The sequence below is a fragment of the Capra hircus genome, assembly GCF_001704415.2.
Source record: "Capra hircus breed San Clemente chromosome X unlocalized genomic scaffold, ASM170441v1, whole genome shotgun sequence".
Taxonomy (NCBI): domain Eukaryota; kingdom Metazoa; phylum Chordata; class Mammalia; order Artiodactyla; family Bovidae; genus Capra; species Capra hircus.
Window position 1 is genome coordinate 44,345,638 of NW_017189516.1, and position 24,979 is coordinate 44,370,616.

Below are 24,979 nucleotides of genomic sequence, written 5' to 3' on the forward strand. Positions count from 1 at the left end.
GATAAGCCATACTGGAAAAGAATATGAAAAAGAATGTATATACGTGTATAACTGAGTCACTTTGCTGTACCATGGTAAGTTATACAACATTGTAGTTCAACTGTTCTTCAATAAAAACAAAAAAAAAGGTTGTAAAGGGAGATGTTCAAGGCAGGAGATACCTAGACATTCAATCCAGTGGATAAAGAGCTATAAAATCCTTATAAGTGATGGAGGGACTCAGAAAATGGACTGTGTTCATGGGAAGCAAGCAAGATGCTACAGTGGGATACCAGACTGGGTCTTAAGCTTGCGGCTTGAGTACAGTTGAACTAGTACAAATTTAAACAAAAAAAAATTTCTGAACAAAATCAAGTGACCGGGGGCAATGGGAGGAAATAAGTAAACATATGTATAATTTTAATGTTAATAAAAATAAATACTTTTTAGAAGCAATGACTATGGTTCTGGAGTTAGTGAATTCTAGGTTTGACTCTTATGTCAGTTATTAGCTATTTAATTGTGGGTGTTTTATGTAATTTCTTACATACAATATATGCAGATTAACAGTACCTATTTCAGGGAAATGATGAGGGGATTAAATAAGATAACTCATCTTAAAGCATTTAGCACAGTGGAAGCAATATAGTAAGTACCCAACAAATGTCAGCTTTAACAACAATAATAATTATCATTGTTGCTTTCATTTTACAGGTGAAAAGTACAGAATCTGGAAATGTAAAGTAATTTTTCCAAAGTCATATAGCTAGTAAGTGTTAGAACCTGGAATTAAGCCCAGGTTGGACAGCCAGCACAGGCCATATTGTTTAGACTTACAGTGGAAGCAAGATGTTTGGACACATGAAAAAAAAAAACAAAACAAAACAATACTCCTTAGAAGAGCAGAGTTTGCACAGGGCTGACCCTGTTGGTGGTGTGTATTCTCTTGCTCCAGTCTGTCCTAACATAAAGATTAGTCTCACAGTCAGCAGAAGGGGGGCTTGAACCTGAGGGCTCTGGTCCCTGACTCAACCATGGGGGCTGGAAAAGGTATAAATAGGGAGTTAGTTTGGTCATTTCAATCCCCCTAAAATGTCTCTGATACTTGGGAAATCCATCAGTTTGGAAAATACCAACATAAATAACTATCTATTGTTGGGAGGTAGAATAAAAACATGGTCCTTAAATTAATACAGACATGGTTTTGATAATTCAGACTATATGTGAGCCATTTAACATTTTACTGTTCAGTTTTATCATCTGTAAAGTGGCAATATTAAAAGCAGGTACAGAGACTTACCTGCTAGTCCAGCAGCTAAGACTCCACGCTCCCAATGCAGGGGACCTGGGTTCAATCCTCGGTCAGGGAACTAGATCCCACATATTGCAACTAAGAGTTCACATGATGCAACAAAAAGATACCACATGCCCCAACTCAATAAATAAATAAATATGTAATTTTTTTAAAGTAGGTACAATATAAGTAGCTTTGAAAGTTACATGTAATAATGTATGCTGTGTATTCAATAAATTTAGTTATTTTGGACACATTGTTAGTACTCACCCATAACTGATTCTCCTCTCCTCCTTTGACTCATGGGAGGCTGACTTCCCAGCTGTCTTGAAGTAGGTGTGGCCATGGAAATAGCTCCAACCAATGAAGTGTAAGGTGACAAGAGGTAAGTTACTTAGTAAGAGAAAGTGTGACCTCCCAGCTCTCTCTCCCTCTGCTGTGGCAGTCTATCCTGTCCAATACAGATATTATTATAATCACCCAATATCATTGTACTGTTCATTAGCATTTTCATGATATTGATCACTGTACTTAGTATATTTTATGGTATGAATTTTGCTGTATATTTTGCAGCATATTAAATGTGAACTAGAATAAGTATGATTTTGATCAACAATAAGTATGTTTAAATGTTTTGTCACCTTGACCTAACTTATGGGACATTGAAATTTCATACTATGGACATTCAAGAGGTGAGAGTTAATTTTTTTTTAAAATTTGAGTACCTTTAAAAAGTATGTGACATGTACAATATGACAAAAGCTCAAATTCCAAATGAAGGAAATCTTTTGAAATACTGATTTTATATATATAAGTCTAGGAATCTATTCCTAAGATAGAGAATGAAGTGAAGAAGTGAAGTCGCTCAGTCATGTCCGACTCTTTGCGACCCCATGGACTGTAGCCTATCAGGCTCCTCCATCCGTGGGATTTTCCAGGCAAGAGTGCTGGAGTGGATTGCCATTTCCTTCTCCGGGGGATCTTCCATACCCAGGAATCGAACCCGGGTCTCCCACATTGCAGGCAGACGCTTTACTGTCTGAGCCATCAGGGAGGACTTACTTAATTTTTAAAGTAGCTACTGAAAACTTATAATGAGTAATGAATTGTGTTGGGGTGCTGAATGATAACAATGATAATTATAGTAAAGGCACAGATAAGTAGACAAACTTTGCATTGTTCTTGATAAGACAGTGAGGTTTGAAACCATGAGATGAGAAGAAATGAGATGCAAGTAAGACTATGTTAGCTTTTTACTAGATCTTTTATCTAGTACTATGAAATGTCAGCATTATAATAGATATTTTGGTATAATATCTGCATTAGTTAAAGAACACCAATTGTTTTAGGAAGTAACACCCACCCAAATCTCAGTAGCTCACCTAAACAATGTTTATTTTTCTCATGCAGAGTCCTGGTCAGGAGGTTCTCCTTCAGGTGGTGACTCATGGATCCAGTCTCCAACCATCTTATGACTGTGTATCTGGTTGGCTGATAAACAAAGAGAAAGAACATGCAGAATGGTAAGGAAACTTAAGAGCACAGGCCTAGAAATGTACCCCAATACATGTCCAGAGTCAATCAAATATCTTCATCCATATTCAATTACATTGAAATAAGAATATGCAGTAACATGCAATGATTATATATACACAGGATTAAGGATTTTACATGATTAAATATTGAATTTAAACTCTAGAAAACAAGACTCAGAGTCATCCAAAAATATACAGCAAGTGATTATGTACTAACAAGTACAGGGGAAAAAATGCTAAGTAGAACACAGAATGAATTCAGAGCCTTCAATGTCCATCTAGTGGGACTTCCAAAAAGACAAGAAAGAATTGTGAGAGAAAATACAATGCTTAGGAATTTCTCTGAGCTGAAAATATTCACTATACTTGGCATTGAAACAACCAAAAATTACACTGTAAAGCAGGATTTTAAAACCCATTCTTAGGCACATTAGAGTGTAATTTCAGACAGAAGTTACAAGGAAAAGCCAGAGTCCTTATAAAATGTTTTAAAAATTGACATTAAGCTTCTAATCAGAAGTACTTGAAACAAAAAGTCTGTGAAGAAAGCTTAAAATTAGAAGAGATAAAAAGAGAAAAACTTTGAACATGGTCATTAAAGAGTGAGAGAAAGAAAAACATTTTAATACATTCAAGAAATCAAAATTGAACAGTCTGGAGGTGCCTTAAAAAACTAAAAAGAGAGCTATCATATGATCCTACAATCCCATTCCTGGGCATATACCCAGAGAAAAACATGATGCAAAATGATACATGCATCCCAACGTTCATTGCAGCACTGTTTACAATAGCCAAGATACAGAAGCAACTTAAATGTCCATTGAGGAATGGATGAAGATGTGTACATATATACAATGGAATATTAACTCAGACATTAAAAAGAATGAAATAATGTCATTTGCAACAACATGGATGGACCTAGAGAATGTGATACTGACTGAAGTAAGAGTCAAATAAGGAGAAATATATAACATCCCTTATATGTGGAATCTATACCAGACCAAATGACCTGCCTCTTGAGAAATCTGTATGCAGGTCAGGAAGCAACAGTTAGAACTAAGATCATGGCATCTGGTCCCATCACTTCATGGGAAATAGATGGGGAAACAGTGGAAACACTGTCAGACTTTATTTTGGGGGGCTCCAAAATCACTGCAGATGGTGACTGCAGCCATGAAAATAAAAGACGCTCACTCCTTGCAGGAAAAGTTATGACCAACCTAGATAGCATATTCAAAAGCAGAGACATTACTTTGCCAACTAAGGTCCATCTAGTCAAGGCTATGGTTTTTCCTGTGGTCATGTATGGATGTGAGAGTTGGACTGTGAAGAAGGCTGAGTGCCGAAGAATAGATGCTTTTGAACTGTGGTGTTGGAGAAGACTCTTGAGAGTCCCTTGGACTGCAAGGAGATCCAACCAGTCCATTCTAAAGGAATGATGCTAAAGCTGAAACTCCAGTACTTTGGCCACCTCATGTGAAGAGTTGACTCATTGGAGAAGACTCTGATGCTGGGAGGGATTGGGGGCAGGAGGAGAAGGGGATGACAGAGGATGAGATGGCTGGATGGCATCACTGACTCGATGGACGTGAATCTGAGTGAATTCCAGGAGTTGGTGATGGATAGGGAGGCCTGGAGAGCTGTGATTCATGGGGTCGCAAAGAGTCGGACACGACTGAGTGACTGAACTGAACTGAACTGCAAAAGAAATTATACAAATCACCTTACTTACAAAACAGAAAGAACTCACAAACTTAGAAAATGAACTTATGGCTGCTGGGGAGAAGGGATAGTTAGGGACATTGGGAAGGTCATATACACATTGCTATATTTATAATGGATAACCAACAAAGACCTATTGTATAGCACATTGAACTCTGCTCAGTGTTATGTCCCAGCCTGGATGGGACAGGGTTTGGGGGATTGGGGGGAGAATGGATACACGTATATGTATGGCTGAGTCCCTTCACTGTCAACCTGAAACTACCACAACATTGTTAATCAGCTATACCCCAATACAAAATAAAAGGTTTTAAGTACAAAAAACTAAATAACTCAAAATTATTACCATTAAAGAACACATTCTGAAAGAGCAAATAGAAGATGTATTCCAACAAAAATGAAAAGAAAGTGTTTTGCCTATGTTCTCCTCTAGGAGTTTTATAGTTTCTGATCTTACATTTAGATCTTTAATCCATTTTGAGTTTATTTTTGTGTACGGTGTTAGAAAGTGATCTAGTTTCATTCTTTTACAAGTGGTTGACCAGTTTTCCCAGCACCACTTGTTAAAGAGATTGTCTTTACTCCATTGTATATTCTTGCCTCCTTTGTCAAAGATAAGGTGTCCATATGTGTGTGGATTTATCTCTGGGCTTTCTATTTTGTTCCATTGATCTATATGTCTGTCTTTGTGCCAGTACCATACTGTCTTGATGACTGTGGCTTTGTAGTAGAGCCTGAAGTCAGGCAAGTTGATTCCTCCAGTTCCATTCTTCTTTCTCAAGATTGCTTTGGCTATTCGAGGTTTTTTGTATTTCCATACAAATCTTGAAATTATTTGTTCTAGTTCTGTGAAAAATGTGGCTGGTAGCTTGACAGGGATTGCATTGAATTTGTAAATTGCTTTGGGTAGTATACTCATTTTCACTATATTGATTCTTCCGATCCATGAACATGGTATATTTCTCCATCTATTAGTGTCCTCTTTGATTTCTTTCAGCCCACAGCAGGATCCTCTATGATCCACCTCCCAGAATTCTGGAAATAAAAGCAAAAATAAACAAATGGGATCTAATTAAAATTAAAAGCTTCTGCACAACAAAGGAAAATATAAGCAAGGTGAAAAGACAGCCTTCTGAATGGGAGAAAATAATAGCAAATGAAGCAACTGACAAACAACTAATCTCAAAAATATACAAGCAACTCATGCAGCTCAATTCCAGAAAAATAAACGACCCAATCAAAAAATGGGCCAAAGAACTAAATAGACATTTCTCCAAAGAAGACATACAGATGGCTAACAAACACATGAAAAGATGCTCAACATCACTCATTATTAGAGAAATGCAAATCAAAACCACAATGAGGTACCACTTCACACCAGTAAGAATGGCTGCGATCCAAAAATCTGCAAGCAATAAATGCTGGAGAGGGTGTGGAGAAAAGGGAACCCTCCTACACTGTTGGTGGGAATGCAAACTAGTACAGCCACTATGGAGAACAGTGTGGAGATTCCTTAAAAAATTGCAAATAGAACTACCTTATGAGCCAGCAATCCCACTGCTGGGCATACACACTGAGGAAGCCAGAATTGAAAGAGACACATGTACCCCAATGTTCATCGCAGCACTGTTTATAATAGCCAGGACATGGAAACAACCTAGATGTCCATCAGCAGATGAATGGATAAGAAAGCTGTGGTACATATACACAATGGAGTATTACTCAGCCGTTAAAAAGAATTCATTTGAAGCAGTTCTGATGAGATGGATGAAACTGGAGCCGATTATACAGAGTGAAGTAAGCCAGAAAGAAAAACACCAATACAGTATACTAACACATATATATGGAATTTAGGAAGATGGCAATGACGACCCTGTATGCAAGACAGGAAAAAAGACACAGATGTGTATAACGGACTTTTGGACTCAGAGGGAGAGGGAGAGGGTGGGATGATTTGGGAGAATGGGAATTCTAACATGTATACTGTCATGTAAGAATTGAATCGCCAGTCCATGTCTGACGTAGGGTGCAGCATGCTTGGGGCTGGTGCATGGGGATGACCCAGAGAGATATTGTGGGGAGGGAGGTGGGGGGGGGGGTTCATGTTTGGGAACGCATGTAAGAATTAAAGATTTTAAAATTTTAAAAATAAAAAAAAATTAAAAAAATGAAAAGAAAATTAGAAATAAGGGATGAGGACAAGAAGTAATGGTAAACAAAGTAAAACAAAAAATAAATCAGGAACTAACTGTCAAACTTAAGAATTTATTGTAAAATATCATACTTATAAAAATCTAAAACTTAAATTCTAGACAATGACTGCATTAGAATTTTAAATGATAAGAGGGAAAAGTGGACAATAATTTCACCATGTTTTATTTGTCTTGTTTGCTGTAAAGTTTTAAATACAGATTTATTGGAAAATCATAAGTTAAATATTTGAAAATTTAAGAGCAAATCACAGAAATATAAAAATTAGAATATTAGAAAATTGGGATAGAATAAAAAATTAAAATTTCAAAACCCAGGAGAAGGAAAGAAACAGACAAATTCAGTAAATCCAACAAAAATCCAAAAAGTGAAAGGAGAAAATATAGAAAGTATACCACGACATATACAAAAATAACAGAAGTTGTCAAAATTAAATTAAAATCATAGTATATGTGGAAGGTTCAAAACTGCCCCTTGACTCCTCATAATATATAGAAATATTTGAGAGCTTTATCCTTATTTTCAGTATACTCCATTAATCCTTAATTATTCAAGTCATTCATTTCTAAAGATCTTTTGAGGTTGTTTTGAATTGTGATTTCAGTATATCTTTTGAAGTTTATGACAGTGAGGAGAAGACTAACCTAAGAGACACTAGTGTTAAGCAGAGAAGGATTTGTGGGGTAAGAGACAATGGCATAACTCTCTTTTCACCAGTTTTGAGATATAATTGGCATATAGCACTATGCAAGTTGAAGATATAAAACATAACAATCTGATAGATGTATACATTGCTAAATTATTAGAACTGTCTATCCTTCTCAAACTCTTCAAAAAGAAAAAAAACCTGAAGAGGAGGGAATACTCCCCAATGTATTGTACCCTGATACCAAAGCCACATAAGAACACTACAGGAAAACATCACAAGCAACAACAACAAGAAAAACATGACAAGCCAATATCCCAGTTGTATATAGATGCAAAGATTGTCAACAAACTACTAACATATCTAATTCAACAATACATTTAAAAGATTGTACATTATGATCAAGTAGGAGTCATCCTGGGATGCAAGGATGGTGCAATATACGTACATAAGTATATGTACATAAGTATATGTGCTCTAACACATTAATAAAATAAGATAAAAATCATAGGATCATCTAATGCAGAAAAGGCATTTGATAAAACTCAACATCTACTCGTGATAAAATCTCTCAACAAATTGATATAGAAAGAATATACTTCAACATAATGAAGGCCATATATATGTAATTCCTTATTCATTTGCAGATATTTTAATATTGCGATGACTTTTGTTTTTCTATAGAATACCTAAAGAGGAGCCTTTGATGATCAGCCCTCAGATAACTAAGACTCAGTATATTCAGTTACTGTTGGCACATGTATATGATGGTGCTTTACTGACTATGCCAAAGTCTTTGACTGTGTGGATCACAAGAAACTGTGGAAAATTCTGAAAGGGATGGGAATACCAGATCACCTAACCTGCCTCTTGAGAAACCTGTATGCAGGTCAGGAAGCAACAGTTAGAACTGGACATGGAACAAGAGACTGGTTCCAAATAGGAAAAGGAGTACGTCAAGGCTGTATATTGTCACCCTGCTTATTTAACTTATATGCAGAGTACATCAGAGAAACGCTGGGCTGGAAGAAGCACAAGCTGGAATCAAGATTGTCAGGAGAAATATCAATAACCTCAGATATGCAGATGACACCACCCTTATGGCAGAAAGTAAAGAGGAACTCCAAAGCCTCTTGATGAAAGTGGAAGAGGAGAGTGAAAAAGTTGGCTTAAAGCTCAACATTCAGAAAACGAAGATCATGGCATCTGGTCCCATCACTTCATGGGAAATAGATAGGGAAACAGTGGAAATAGTGTCAGACTTTATTTCTGGGGGCTCCAAAATCACTGCAGATGGTGATTGCAGCCATGAAATTAAAAGATGCTTACTCCTTGGAAGGAAAGTTATGACCAACCTAGATAGCATATTGAAAAGCAGAGACATTACTTTGCCAACAAAGGTCCGTCTAGTCAAAGCTATGGTTTCTCCAGAGGTCATATATGGATGTGAGAGTTGAATTGTGAAGAAAGCTGAGCACTGAGAATTGATGCTTTTGAACTGTGGTGTTGGAGAAGACTCTTGAGAGTTTGTTGGACTGCAAGGAGGTCCAACCAGTCCATCCTAAAGGAGATCAGTCCTGGCTGTTCATTGGAAGGACTGATGCTAAAACTGAAACTCCAATATTTTGGCCACCTCATGTGAAGAGCTGACTCATTGGAAAAGACCCTAATGCTGGGAGGGATTGGGGGCAGGAGGAGAAGGGGACAACAGAGGATGAGATGGCTGGATGGCATCAGCAACTCCATGGATATGAGTTTGAGTGAACTCCAGGAGTTGGTGATGGACAGGGAGGCCTGGCGTGCTGCGATTCATGGGGTCGCAAAGAGTCGGACATGACTGAGCGACTGAGCTGAACTGAAAGGCATAGAATCAAGATTGGAATCAAAAGCTGGAATCAAGATTGACAGAAGAAATATCAATAACCTCAGATATGCAGATGACACCACCCTTATGGCAGACAGTGAAGTAGAACTAAAGAGCCTATTGATGAAAGTGAAAGAGGAGAATGAAAAAGTTGGCTTGAAACTCAACATTCTAAAAACTAAGATCATGGCATCTGGTTCCATCACTTTGTGGCAAATAGATGGGGAAACAGTGGAAACAGTGCCTGACTTTATTTTTCTGGGCTCCAAAATCACTGCAGATGGTGATTGCAGCCATGAAATTAAAAAACACTTGCTCTTTGGAAAAAAAGCTGTGACAAACCTAGATAGCATATAAAAAGGCAGAGACATTACTTTGCTGACAAAGGTCCATCTAGTCAAAGCTATGGTTTTTCCAGTAGTCATATATGGATGTGAGAGTTGGAATATAAAGAAACCTGAGCACCAAAGAATTGATGTTTTTGAACTGTGGTGTTGGAGAAGACTCTTGAGAGTCTCTTGGACTGTATGGATATCAAACCAGTCAATTCTAAAGGAAGTCAGTCCTGAATATTCATTGGAAGGACTGATGCTGAAGCTGAAATTCCAATGCTTTGGCCACCTGATGTGAAGAATGGACTACTTGGAAAAGACCCGGATGCTAGGAAAGACTGAAGGCAGGAGGAGAAGGGGATGACAGAGGATGAGATGGTTGGATGGCATCACTGATTCGATGAACATGAATTTGAGCAAGCTCCGGGAATTGGTGATGGACAGAGAAGCCTAGCGTGCTGCAGTCCATGGGGTCGCAAAGAGTTGGACACGACTGAGTGACTGAACTGACTCACTGAAAGGCATAGAATGTCATCTAAAAGGACATCTACCAATCACATACATGTGCATACTAATACGGCAGATATCTGTGCCAATTCAGGGTCAGTTTTGATTTATCTCCTCATCATGGGTCTTATTTTTGTACCACTTTGCATGCTTGGTAAATTTTGATTGTATTATAGATATTTTGAGTTTTACCTTTTTGGGTGCTGGATATTCTTCTATACCTATAATATTTTTCATCTTTGCTATAGGATGCCATTAAGTTCTTGGAATAGTTTGATTTTTTTCAGATTTTCTTTTTAAGACTTGTTTGGCAGGACCAGAGCAGAGCTCCAGCTAGGTTTTATTATCCCTCTTTATTAAGATAAGATTTCTCTGTGTTTTCTACCTAATTCCCCATGAGTCATAAAGTTTTCCAGTCTCTCTGGTGCAGACAGCCACATTTCCCAGCCCTGTGTGCATACTGAGCACTTTCACCTCCCGTGTGAAATAGATCAATTCACCTGTAGTAATATAATTTAGAAATTTGATCTGGTCCTGTTGTTGGTCCTATTCTTCTTGGCTTTGATTCCTTTTTATCTTTTAGCCCTTCAACTTTCCTTTGCATTTGAAAAAAGATTTACTTTACTTGTATCATCCTATCTCCTTTAGCACTTCAAACGTATTTTCCCATCACTGGATACTTTTGAATACACTTGGTATCAATTAAAGTACTGGTAACAATTGAAGAATTTATTTTATTTAGCTTGCCTTTTCCCTAATCCATGAATAATTGCCTAGCAGGCCCATAAAACTGAAAAGTGAGAGACTGAATAGCACATTCTTATTTGTTTTATCCACAGAGAAATAAATCTACTTGTAAGATTTAATCCTACAATCTGTTAAAAAACTGGTCCAAGTGTCACTGACTTCCAACTGAGAAGTCAATGCTTTCAATTTAGGAAGATAATGCACCATCTTTCATGACAAAAACCTTGTTCACTCTTCAGTTTTTAAGAGTATTATCAATAAACATCAACTTAAAGTACACTTAATGTCAGAGTGTACAGAACAATCAGGAAGAGTTATTCATCCCAGGTTCATACTATATAAGCTTTAGATAATATGCTTGCACGTGTATATATGTATGTGTGCCTTGGCTATTATTTACAGAGTAAATAAAATGATTATAAGAAGATCTTTTCTTTTTGATGAGTAGATGGATCAATGAATGGACGGCACTGAAAAAGACCTTAACTTTCTCTATTACAAAAGGCACTACACAGAAACCTTTGTATAGATTTACAGCAAGCCAGATTCACAGCAAATCCAGGTTTTACCACAATCTTTAATACTGGGGGCTTCTCTGATAGCTCAGTTGGTAAAGAATCCACCTGCAGTATGGGAGACCTGGGTTCGATCCCTGGGTTGGAAAGATCTCCTGGAGAAGAGAAAGGCTACCCACCCCAGTATTCTGGCCTGGAGAAGTCCATGGACTGTGTAGTCGCAAAGAGTTGGACATGACTGAGCGACTTTCACTTCACTTACTATTGATTGAAATGGTAGATTCTCACCTTTGGGAGGCTACAATAAGGGAGATAAGTGGCCAATGAACAGGCCTCACAAACACTGAATCTATTAACATGATCTGGATTCTGGAAACAAAGAAAGAATTAAGACCTGGCTGGGTATCAAAACAAGTTTGAAATTAGGGAAGTAAGAAATCAGAAATAGCCTAAAATTACATGGTGGAATCCTGTAGTATTAATAGACAGGGAATAATGAGAAGGAGACTTGAGGGAAATGTGTAAAATTCAATTCCCCTGAGAATCATGGTGAGACCCTTGGAAAAACAAACCCTTTCATGAAGATAGTATTGAAATCAGGGATCTCCATTTACCTGAACGGATCTGAAAGCAGTTCTGCCAAGAATCAAGAAAGACTAACTGGAAAACATTTACAATATTTTTATATGCTTATCTTGCCTTTTTTATTGAGGTATAATTGACTAATATATTATATTAGTTTCAGGTACACAATATAATGATTCAATATATCTATATATTGCAAAATGATCACTACACTAAGTCTAATTAACATCTGTCACCATACAGTTACATTATGAGAAAATTTAAGGTCTATTTCTCTCAGCTATTTTCAAATATACAACACAGCATTACTAACTATAATCATCATGGTATACAACACATCTCTTTATTTTATAACTTGAAGTTTGTTAAATATTTTAAATTTTATAAGCCTAAGTCATAAGTCATAGGTGAAAAATTCATTTTACTTCATTTTTCTTTTTTTCAACAAGAACTTCTTAATGGTTTAAGAGAGCCAATTTGTTCAGAATACAATACAAAAGAGAGGTGGCTCATGAAGTAAGGAACTTCCTTTCCTTCATCAAAGCAGCACTGGATAAATAGCTGTATTTCATATGGGTTTAGGTTTAAACCATGTAAAATGAAAAATGGCACTGTCACCACTGCTAGGACACACATCAAACCAATCTCAAGACATACACACCCACGTACCACTGTACAGTCCATCAAAACCCCTACATTTCCCTCTGAGTTATTCAAATAGTGAGGAACATTTACACAGGTGATGGAACCCAGTCCATCTCTCTGGTACACAGTCCCCCTAGTGACCACAGCATGCTGTTCTGAAGGAAATACCTAAATGTAGTCAGAAGCTACAGGAGAATTTAATTCATTGGTTCACAAGAGCATTAAACATACCCTTGGAATGATGAGAAACTCTTAACATAAAAGCTAGTGAAACAGAAAAAGAGATCAAACTAAATAAAGCCTTCAGAGTTGGAACGGTTAAAGATTTTACTCAAAATTAGTGAGGTAGTCTATTTCTAAGACACCTATTTAACCCTAATAGTTTAATCTCTCCAAAATAGAAGAGGATAATCTCTCAAAAACAGCAGAGAAAGGAGGGGGAAATTAGAATATAAGCCCCAGCTGTGTGTATGACTGTGTGACCTTGTGTATGTGTAGCTTAGAAAGTGGACATGAGACATAAAACTTACTTTAAGATTGCAATCTTGATCACCTAAGTTTTAGGCTGAAGATTAGTTTCCATATATATTTAAATTATTCAATGGACATTCTTATGAAAAGGATTGTGTAGTCCAAAGGAATTCCTGCTGCTTATATTAAAATGCTTGCTATGCTTCTCTATGATATTTCCAGGGGCATTTTTTGTTTGTTTCTTGGTAAAATATCTATAAGAGGGTGACAAACTATTACCATTGTACATGTATTTGTTTCACAGCTGTGAAGAAAGTATAATGAGAGAATAGGGAAGTAAAAACAAACAGAATAAATAGGATCACACATAAAACTCTGAAATGTGTCACCACTATAAATGAAATATGTATTCAATGATTCCATAATTATCATGATTGAAAAGGTAATATACATAGAAAGCTTTAAAAAAAAAGCTATTGCACACTCTCCAGAATAAATAACTGAGCTAATACAAAATTATTCACTTTTCCAGTAGAAAATTGTGAGGAAATTTTTTTTATCAATATCAAATTTTTATCAATATCATCTTTCTTCTTTGTTTTACATATATACATTGTCATAAATGAAAAATTTGAGAGGGAGTGAATTTCCCACTTAGATCACTGTTCAAGTGGCATTAGCCACTTTATTCTTAATGAACTATTGGTAGAATCAATATTGGAGAAGGCCAAAAAGCAGAATGATACAGTGCCCACCCTCAAGACACACCCAGCTACATACACTCTACCCCAAACTCCTTGCAATAGTGGTGGTAGGTCTCCCAGCAAGACGGTGACTCACTCGGGTCATTTTGATTAACATATCTCCCTTTCCAACACACAGTAGTGAAATTTCACATGCCTAATATTCTAGTCTGTACCTCAGGCTTCCTAGTAGATGTTCCCTAAGCTTCCTTTCTGGCCTAAGTGGATTGCTCCCAACAAATTTGAAAAAGTACCTACACTCTGATTCACCAAGTAAATAGTCTCTCCATCTTGCCCTCAAGTCTCTCATTTCCCATTTGCATTCAAATAGGTGAGAGGGGGCTCAAACAGCAGTTATGGTCTGCCACTGGGAAATTTCTAGAGAGCTAAATATTATTAATAACAATAACAATAGCTACTGTTTATTAGCAATTTCTAGCTGCCAGAGACTTTGCTGTTTCACATATTTTATCAACCAAATCTTAGAAGAAACAGAGGAGTAGAAAGATTGAATACTTTATTCAAAATCACCCAGATAATAACCATGAAGTTGGAATTTGAACTCTGTGTATGTCCTACTCAAGATAACAAGCACTTAAACACTCCTTCACTGCCTATTGTCTAAATGATATACTGGTTGTAAGCCAATTCCTGATGGCCTAAGGCAAAACAGAATATACTGAAGATGACTGAGAAAACGTCTAGAATCACACACAACACCCTAGGACCTAATTCGTTCCCAGAGATTTCAAGCAAGGTTACTTAAGATTCCATAGGTGGCACATGCAAGAGGTAAAAAATTCAGGTAAAGACCTATGTCAACAAGAATAACATTTGTGGAGCCCTAACAGACAGCTTGTTCAGTACATGGTTCATTGGACATATGATGGTGGCGCTTAGTCTGGTGTCAGTCGTAAGTTCAATGTATATGTGTGTGAAGTCAGGCAGTGAAATATTGTTAGACCACTGGAGACACTCTGATCATGGATATTCCCTCTCATGTCTAAGTACTTAAGAGTATCTGCTATAGATACAAGTTCAAGATCCTCATCATTCCCTCGCCTAACTTTAAACTCTGTGACATCTTTACATTAGCTATATTTTGAAAAATGCGAGAGTCCCCTTTTGTATATTACAACAAAATTCTTTCTTATTTTACTTAGAGAAATATTCTCTTTGGAGGAGCACTAACAGATTTTTATATGCTTCAGGGGCTTCCTTAGAGATGTGGGGATATGGAAGAAATAGCTCCGTGGCTTTTTTCCCATTTCTAGAGCTGCAAGGCTCTGTAGTCATTTATCTTACCATCATCGCAGAGAGCAATGTGGCCATCAGGTGTGGCCATCAAAGTAGATTCAATTATGCACCTATAGAACTTTCTTGACTCAGAGCACAGAAACGTCACTTAGTACAGATTTTGAAATCTATGCAGTAGAATTATAGTATATTAGAAAACTTTCTTCAAACTGAGCAACTCTGAAAGCTGTGAAAACCTTCCTACTCCACATGTCTCACAGAATATAAATGGAACAGAGATGTCAGTAAGAAAAGTCAATTTTCTTTTTCTGCAGGTTCATCAGCATATGTTTGCTGAAAGTCCATTGGCAAGATTAGAAGTTTGTTGCTATTCATTTTCTATCTTCTCAAGAGGGACTTTATTCATGGTTTCCATATCGCTAAAACTTAATCATTTAATCTTCTACCAGGTCCCGAGAAAACACAAAGTAAATAATGCTTTACTGAACAACAAGAGGAAAGTTAATGAAAAGGTGAGGGTGGGGAAAGGAAAAGAGCAGGACCCCACAGAGGAAAAAGAGTTGCATTTCTTACATTTAGTCCTGATATATCATGAAAACTAATGATGTAACCCCCACGAGCTGCATGCAAATCAGATCATTAATCTCTAGCAAAATGGTTTATGTTATAGGAACCCACAAACAGATCTCCTTCAACTGCAGTAAATCAAACATGGTGGGTAGTTTCCGTTTGACTGATGAGTACACATGTCACTGGCAGGAGAGCGGTGACATATGGAAGAGCAATAAATATTTTCTCTGACACTCCAGCGGCCCTCATTCAACGGCACTAAAAGAAGATAGAAGACTTCAGGAGAAAATGCAAGCCTGTCTCTATTAGCTGTCGGGCCAGTGCCGAGGCAGCAGCTCCAAGGTGATTTGATGTTCTGTGGTATAGCCTGCACATTCAGTCTTAAACAAATGCATTGCCTGAAAGCCAAGAATCCATAGTTCTCTCAGAACTGTGTCTCAGTGTTTCAGATTATGGCATTCTCCAAATAACTTAGATTTCCTTTAAGGTTAGTGATCTTGGGCATCTTCAGATTGTCTGACCCAGTGCCCAAGCAAATCTTGTTAGAGATTTTATTTGTCCCCCTCAACGTGCTGTCTGCATAAGTTCCCTTTCCTCAGTAGGAAGAAAATCAGAGGCAGATGTGCTAGAATGTCCAAGAGACATTCCATTACAATCCATGTCCAACAGATTTTGAAGTATTTGGTTCCAAACCCCTTGTACTAATTTTGCAATTATCTTAGTATTTCCTCAAACCTCCTCAAACATTATGATTTTGGCCCCTACTGAGCATGGTTATTGCTTCCCCGATACTCCGTGGAAAAGAATCCACCTGCCAATGCAGGAGACACAGGAGACTAGGGTTCAATCCCTGGGCTGGGAAGATCCCCCGGAGAAGGGCATAACAACCCAGTATTGTCCAATATAAAAAGAAGTGAAGAATTGGACTTAAAATTTTCTTCTACTATTAACTTATCTTTATGACTTTGGGTAAATCACTTATCATTTGTAAGTATTTATTTTAACATCTCTTGGTTGTGCTAAATTCAACTGACGGATGCTCCAGCTCTCAAGTCCTGACTTTCTATTTCTATTAATTATTGAACAAATTTACAAACATATTTTTCTACTGAGCTGTTGTTACAATCACAATTCATAATTAATGAAGCATTCATGCTTATAAATTATGTTATGCACTCTCGGTTTTACAAAAGATATTCATAGATTGAAAGTTGACATGAATTGCAAGTGTCTCTTCAATATCAGTTCAGTTCAGTCACTCAGTGGTGTCTGACTCTTTGCGATCCCATGAACCACAGCATGCCAGGCCTCCCTATCCATCATCACTCCTGGAGTCCACCCAAACCCATGTCCATTGAATCAGTGATGCCATCTAACCATCTCATCCTCTGTTGTCCCCTTCTCCTCCTGCCCTCAATCTTTCCCAGCAGCAGGGTCTTTTCAAATGAGTCAGCTCTTCATATCAGGTGGCCAAAGTATTGGAGTTTCAGCTTCAACATCAGTCCTACCCAGGACTGTACTTCTTTAGGATGGACTGGTTGGATCTCCTGGCAGTCCAAGGGACTCTCAAGAGTCTTCTCCAACACCACAGTGCAAAAGAATCAATCCTTCGGTGCTCAACTTTCTTTATAGTCCAACTCTCACATCCATATATGACCACAGGAAAAACCATAGCCTTGACTAGACGGACCTTTGTTGACAAAGTAATGTCTCTGATTTCAATATGCTATCTAGGTTGGTCATAACTTTCCTTCCAAGGAGTAAGTGTCTTTTAATTTCATGGCTGCAATCACCATCTGCAGTGATTTTTGAGCCCCCCAAAATAAAGTCTGACACTGTTTCCACTCTTTCCCCATCTATTTCCCATGAAGTGATGGGACCGGATGCCGTGATCTTAGTTTTCTGAATGTTGAGCTTTAAGCCAATTTTTTCACTTTCCTCTTTCACTTTCATCAAGAGACTCTTTAGTTCTTCTTCACTTTCTGCCATAAGGGTGGTGTCATCTGCATATCAGAGATTATTGATATTTCTCCCAGCAATCTTGATTCCAGTTTGTGCTTCTTCCAGCCCAGTATTTCTCATGATGTACTCTGCATAGAAGTTAAATAAGCAGGGTGACAATATACAGCCTTGATGTACTCCTTTTCCTATTTGGAACCAGTCTGTTGTTCCATGTCCAGTTCTAACTGTTGCTTCCTGACCTGCATACAGGTTTCTCAAGAGGCAGGTCAGGCGGTCTGGTATTCCCATCTCTTTCACAATTTTCCACAGTTTCTTGTGATCCACACAGTCAAAGGCTTTGGCATAATCAATAAAGCAGAAATAGATGTTTTTTCTGGAATTCTCTTGCTTTTTCCATGATCCAGTGGATGTTGGCAATTTGATCTCTGGTTCCTCTGCCTTTTCTAAAAGCAGCTTGAACATCAGGAAGTTCATGGTTCATGTATTGCTGAAGCCTGGCTTTGAGAATTTTGAGCATTACTTTGCTAGTGTGTGAGATGAGTGCAATTGTGCGGTAGTTTGAGCATTCTTTGGCATTGCCTTTCTCTGGGATTGGAATGAAAACTGACCTTTTCCAGTCCTGTGGCCACTGCTGAGTTTTCCAAATTTGCTGGCATATTGAGTGCAGCACTTTCACAGCATCATCTTTTAGGATTTGAAATAGCTCAACTGGAATGCCATCACCTTCACTAGCTTTGTTCGTAATGATGGTTCCTAAGGTCCACTTGACTTCACATTCCAGGATGCCTGGGTCTAGGTGAATGATCACACCATCCTGCTTATCTGGGTCGTGAAGATCTTTTTTGTACAGTCCTTCTGTGTATTCTTGCCACCTCTTCTTAATATCTTCTGCTTCTGTTAGGTCCATACCATTTCTGTCCTTTATTGAGCCCATCTTTGCATGAAATATTCCCTTGGTATCTCTAATTCTCTTGAAGAGATCTCTAGTCTTTCCCATTCTATCGTTTTCCTCTATTTCTTTGCATTGTTCACTGAGGAAGGCTTTCTTATCTATCCTTGCTATTCTTTGGAACTCTGCATTCAGATGCTTATATCTTTCCTTTTCTCCTTTGCTTTTTGCTTCCCTTCTTTTCACAGCTATCTGTAAGGCCTCCCCAGACAGCCATTTTGCTTTTTTGCATTTTTCCATAGGGATGGTCTTGCTCCCTGTCTCCTGTACAATGTCATGAACCTCCGTCCTTAGTTCATCAGGCGCTCTGTCTATCAGATCTAGTCCCTTCAATCTATTTCTCACTTCCATTGTAGAGTCATAAGGGATTTGACTCTTCAATATACTTAATATGCAAATATCCAAACAACTAGAAATTTTTTTAAAAACCTGCTATATGAAAGTTTTAAAACTTGACAAAACAGATAAAAGAGACAATCCTGCGTATTAAAAGTTAATGAATTTCAGTCATAAATTCACTCACTCATTCAACCATCATTTTTTGGACAAATACCATAAGCCAGATGCTATATCAAGGGGCTAAGAACAGAGGAGTGAATAACAAAGATCAGGGCCTTATCTCCATAGATCCCGCATTTATGGTGGGGGGAGTTGAAACCAGTTAGAGAACATTAATATTGTTATTTACAAATGTCCTGTGTAGCAGAGCCCTTCCCTCATGGAACCTTCAGTCTAGGTGGGAGAAGATGTTGAGTAAGCACATGAATACTTTCACCTGGACAAGTGCTATGAAGAAGTGCTGGCAGCAGGGAGAGCATACACAATGGAAAGAAACCCACTCTGGGGATCAAAGGATGCTTTTCCAAAGAAGTGACTTCCTCCTATGATCGAATTTGTTTCTTAAAAGTGAGAAAAGAAACTAGAGGTGGAGAAGAATGTTTCCCATGGGGAACATTTGCCGAAGCCTGAGGCGGAATGGTTTGTGGAGCTTTGCAAATCAAACTAAGATTGGCGAAGAGTAAATGAGAGCTAGAATGGCAGGCATGTCAGTCAGTCTCCCAGGGACAAGGGCAGAGACCAGGCCGGCAAGGGCCAGGTGGTCAATTTTCATAGTTTTTTGACTTTATAGTAACAAATACATTTTAACGAGAAATCAACTTATTTAAAGTAGAGTCAAAATATTTTCACATGTATCTCTCGTATCTCACATGTGAAGAAGAATAAAGATCAAAATGACTGAAATATTGATGTCAACTTGACCTAAATTGTTTACATAGTATCATTTCAAGTATGTGTGTGTGTGTGTGGATTCTATTGCTGATAATTTCAGAATTGTACAAGCCCTTTCTCCAAATACACAGACTTCTTCTATAACTATTCAAAATAAAATACTATTTTGTGGGAAAGACATTCTTTTTTAATATTAGGATAGTTACAATCCTGATGGGGAGATGATATGAATTGTAAAAACACAACTTCCATGTTCTAGGGCAGTGCTAAACAGGACACAGACTTAGTTCACATGCTAAATGTCAAAGAAAAAAAACTAAAGTTACTAACCCAGATTCTGACTCACATATTTCATTTTTCCTCATGCAGAGGCTTAATCAGGCCAACTGAACACAATAAGGAATTCAATCTTATTTTATATGAGTCATCTTGAATAATAATAAATTATTCATAGACATAAGGGAAACAATTATGCTCTTAGTCATTTTACCATGAAGATATATACCCTTTCTATAAACAATTGGTAGGATTCACCCTAAAATTGACTTAGATATTCCAAGGTTTAAACTTTTAAAAAGGACACTAGCAAAGCTAGATTCATCGATGAAGACTGAAAGAAACCAATGCTCCATCAGAGTAGTAGCTAACCCCTAGATCATTCTATTTTGTAAGTTCTGAAAACTTAATGGTTATGACATGAATTTACACTCATTCTTTACATTAAGTGCAAGCTAAGAACATGCGATCATAAATTGATGAGGAAAGCACTGCACTTTGAGTGTAAACATTTCATTCTGAGGTTTTTAAGCCTCCTTTTTCAATTCCATTAAGTCTAGCTATATTTCCACTTCCTTTTTTCATAGCTTTTTCTGATTCATCCCTCTATCACATACTGACAAATGGATGAGATAAATAAATGCATTAGTTTACTTTTTTGCAGTATAATGTCAAACTGTATAAACTATGGGTTCTCATTCCAATTTTGCCTCTAACACTATTTTCATTCTTCATTTTTTTCCCCAGAATTTTCAGGGCAGAAAATTCAGACTTCAGATGAATAACAGTTAAACTCAATCTAGTACATATCTTAGATTCAGCCTGTAAACTTTCAGACTAAGGTTTTTTTCCTCCTATGTTTTATTCTCCTTATTTCAGAGGCAATGTTAGAGAAGAAAAATAAAACCCAATTTTGATCCCTTATATAACAACGTGTTAAAATTAAAGTGTAAACCAAGCCATCAATGCCCAGTAAATGTGAACTTCCAAAGTGGGGTATCAGATTAGTATATGCAGAAATTATAAAGGAAAGAGAAGGGGTTGTTAACACTTGGATGCACATAGGAATCACCCAAGGACCTCAAGGAAGCACTGATGCCTGGGTTTCAGCCCCAGGAATTTGTATTACATTACATATGGTCTGGAAAGTTTTTAAAAGTTATCTAAGAGATTCTAATTGAGAACCACTATTTTATCCAATAGTAACGGTGGCTCAGTGGTAAAGAACCACTGCACGGGCTGCCAATTGCCGCCTGCCAACGCACAGGTTTGATCCCTGGGTTGGGAAGATCCCCTGGAGAAGGGAATTGCAACCCACTGCAGTATCCTTGGCCTGGAAAACCCCATGGACAGAGGAGCCTTGTGGGTTACAGTCCATGGGCTTACAAAGAGTTGGACATGACTAAGTGACTGAGTACACATGCACAAAATGATTTACAGAACACTGAAGGGTTGCACTTTCCAGACAGTTAAACACTGTGATCGTTCAATGAGGATTTGTTGATTGAAACCAGGAACATGATGCTTCAATTCATTAAGTCTAGTGAAATATTCATGTAGGAATTACATTTAAACTTTTGAAATAGAGACTGAAGCAACCCTCAGCTGATACTGCTATGGACTTTCTAGGAATAAAGTTTAGATGTCTTTATGGAGTCCTTTTCCCATAGAGATTCTAAGACCATAGCTAGTCCCTCTGTTACTTCCTGAATCCTAATAGTTAGGTTTGTTAATGTCTACATTGGCTAAAATTTGCTCACGTATAGAAACATTTTTAAGTTTAAAAATACTATTTTTGAAGTAAGTGTTATCTGAAAGTTCCAGTTCCAACACAGATCCTGTCTATTAAATCTGTCATTATGATACACAGAAGTAAGAGGTATTTTCCTGCCTGGGATCACAAAATAAGTTTCAGGTCAGGATTTGAGAAAGAATTTAAAACTGTTATAAATCCCTGTTATTTCAGTGGTTTTAGTAAAATGAAATAAATTAAGTCCATTTCCCTTCAAGCCTTCTACAGCTTACTACGTACCCTTAAATGTGTGTGTGTGCATGTGTGTTTTACTGTCATCTCTCACATTTTGGCACAATCAGATTTTGTTTTTCTTAAATTCTATTTGCCTCTTTTGTATTTAATACTAGTCAACTTTATTCACTTCTTATATTTCAAGCAACCTCAAAACATTAATCTGACAGATGCTGTATGGTAATGGGATGGACAGATGTATCAACAAGAAAGCTGTAAACACACACACATACACACACACACACATACACACATCCCTCTGGACGTTTAGAGAAGAACGGGGAATCAGTGAATGTTAATACCACCCATGTAACAGCTTTACTAGACAGATTTCATGTAGTTGTCCTGTTTTATAGTCAATAGCCATATAAGTTCTTTCAAGGATCCCTCTGCTTCCAATATTATAGCTGTGTCATTGATAGGCTCTCAGATCTCTGAGAACAGAGGACTTTTGAATTAATTAGCTGTTAATTTTCAATAAGCAAAGTGAGGACTTTCTTAGCTGGTGGATATTTGACAAGACTGTACATTCTTCAATGGCACTGGTTGAAGACCAGTTAAAGACTTCAGTATTTCCTTCAGTTAAGATAGATATATTATTACTTGTGTTAAGAAATTCCTCAGGGCTTCCCTAGTGGCTCAGTGGAAAAGAATCTGCCTGCCAATGCAGGGGACACAGGTTCGATCCCTGGTCTGGGAGGATCCCACATGGACAACTAAGCCCATGCACCACAACTATTAAGTCAGTGCTCTGGAGCCCGTGCACCACAACCACTGAAGCCTGCATGCCCTAGAGCCTGTGCTCAGCAACAAGAGAAGCTCCCACAATAAGAAGCCCGTGCACCACAATGAGAGAGTGGCCCCCACTCACCACAACTGGAGAAAGCCTGTGTGCAGCAGCAAAGACTCAGCACAGCCAAAAATAAATAAATCTTGAAAAATTCTTCTCTTTCTATTGAGGTGATAACCCTAGAAAACCTGAAATATAATGGTGGGAAAGCACTATGTTGTAAACTTGGTTCAAATATCACCATAACATTTTTAACAATTATTTATTTAGAGTCTCTATTGTCAGCCTCCACTTCACCATAGCTTTGCTTGTTCATAAATAAGGGCAAGAGCAGGGGAGACAAGTAGTTAAAAAGATGTTTTCCTCCCTGCAGTGGCCTCCTGGGATCCAGGAGGAGTGAGAATCTGGCAGAACTAAGAGTAGGTGGAAAGGATTGAAGACATGAGCAGGAACTTGCTTATTGATTCCATGTGCTTCCATCCTGATCTGCCTGACGGATTTGGTCAAGCAAAGTTCAAGAACTCCTGAAGCTAAGCTAAAGAATGTCTTTATGGATCTGTTAGTTAAGTGTAGTCAACCAATAAAGGAACAGCCCCTGATAAGGAGGATGTCATTACCCTACCATCAAACAATCCTGATACTAAATGCTAAGTCTACAAGTTACTAATAATTGAAGACATCTAAGCCATAGATTATCATTAGCAAGATAGAGAGGAGCTGCTGAGAAGACTGAGAGGTATTTCGTCAGGTCAGAAGGTCAGACTGTTATTCCATGAATATTTACAAGGCATTTACTGTACTTCAGGATGACACAAGGGCTGAGGAGATGAAGATAAAAAGACAGACCCTGCAAACAAGGGGTCTATCAGGTTGTAGGGATACAGACCTGTAAACCATTACATTCGAATAGTAATCAGTGTAATTATAATATGTAGAGGAAGGAGAGGAGGAGGATGTTCAAAAATGCCTAGAGAAAAAACAAGGAACTCATCACAAGGAGGATAACCTTGGGCTGAGACTTTAAGGACTTAGATAGGTCTTTATATTAGAGATACTAACGTAAGGATGACATCCTAGGTGGAAAGAATAATGGTGTAAATGACATGAAGGTGTAAGAATGCTCTCGGGCAAGAGGTTTGTGAGAGGATATGAAAGAGCAGTTATAGAAAATTTGGTTGATCAGGCAGGTGAAGGCCAGAGGATGAAAAGACCGGTATGTCATGCCAAGGAATTTTTTTTTTTCTCTAAAGGTGATGAGAAGCCAATGACATATTTTGAGCAAAGAGCTGATGTCCTATTTGTTCTCAAAAGGTCATTCTCGAGAGATGCTGGAGGATGGATTGAAAAAGGGTAAAATTAAGGAGGAGAGAACAGTGAATAGGACATTCAATACTGTGGGTAGGATCTGCTGAGAATGGTAGCAGAAGGGATGGAGATGGATACGACAAGAATTTATTGTGGAGCAGAGTGAATAAATATGCAGACAAATTGGGTATGGGAGATGAAGATCTACAAGAAGTTTTACGATTGGAACTTGGATAACTGAGTGGATGGTAGCTGTTGCTCACCAATATAAGAAATTTCAAAAGAAGCATGTAGAAATGGGAAGATGATGAGTTCGCTGATAAGCCTCCAGAATATGAGGGCTTCATAAGATGTTCGTTTAGAAATGCAAAGCATCAGGAAAAGAGCCTGGCACATAGTATATGGTCAAGAAATTATGGTTCACTTTCCTTTTGAAACAAGAATAATTGTCATTAAGCAACTGAATATATGTAAATAAAACCTGGAGAGAAATATTTGGTCTCTTTTCAGTTTCAAAACTGATTCTTCCCTACTATATATTTTGCGCATGCTATTCCCGGCACCTAGATGATCCTGCCTGCACAGGCCTCCAGGCCCTTTTCATCCTTCGGCTGAACATCATCTAAGTTAGGCCTTTTGTAATCATGTTCAGAAACCGTTCTCTCCCAACTCAGTACACATCACATGTTCCTATTGATGACTTGCACAGAAAATTTCTCAGTTTTCAAATATATAATTCATATTAGTTATCTGCCTATCCCTTTAGGTTCTATTCTAAGGTGTGGAAAGAAAAAGGAGGGGGGAGGAGAAAGAAAGGA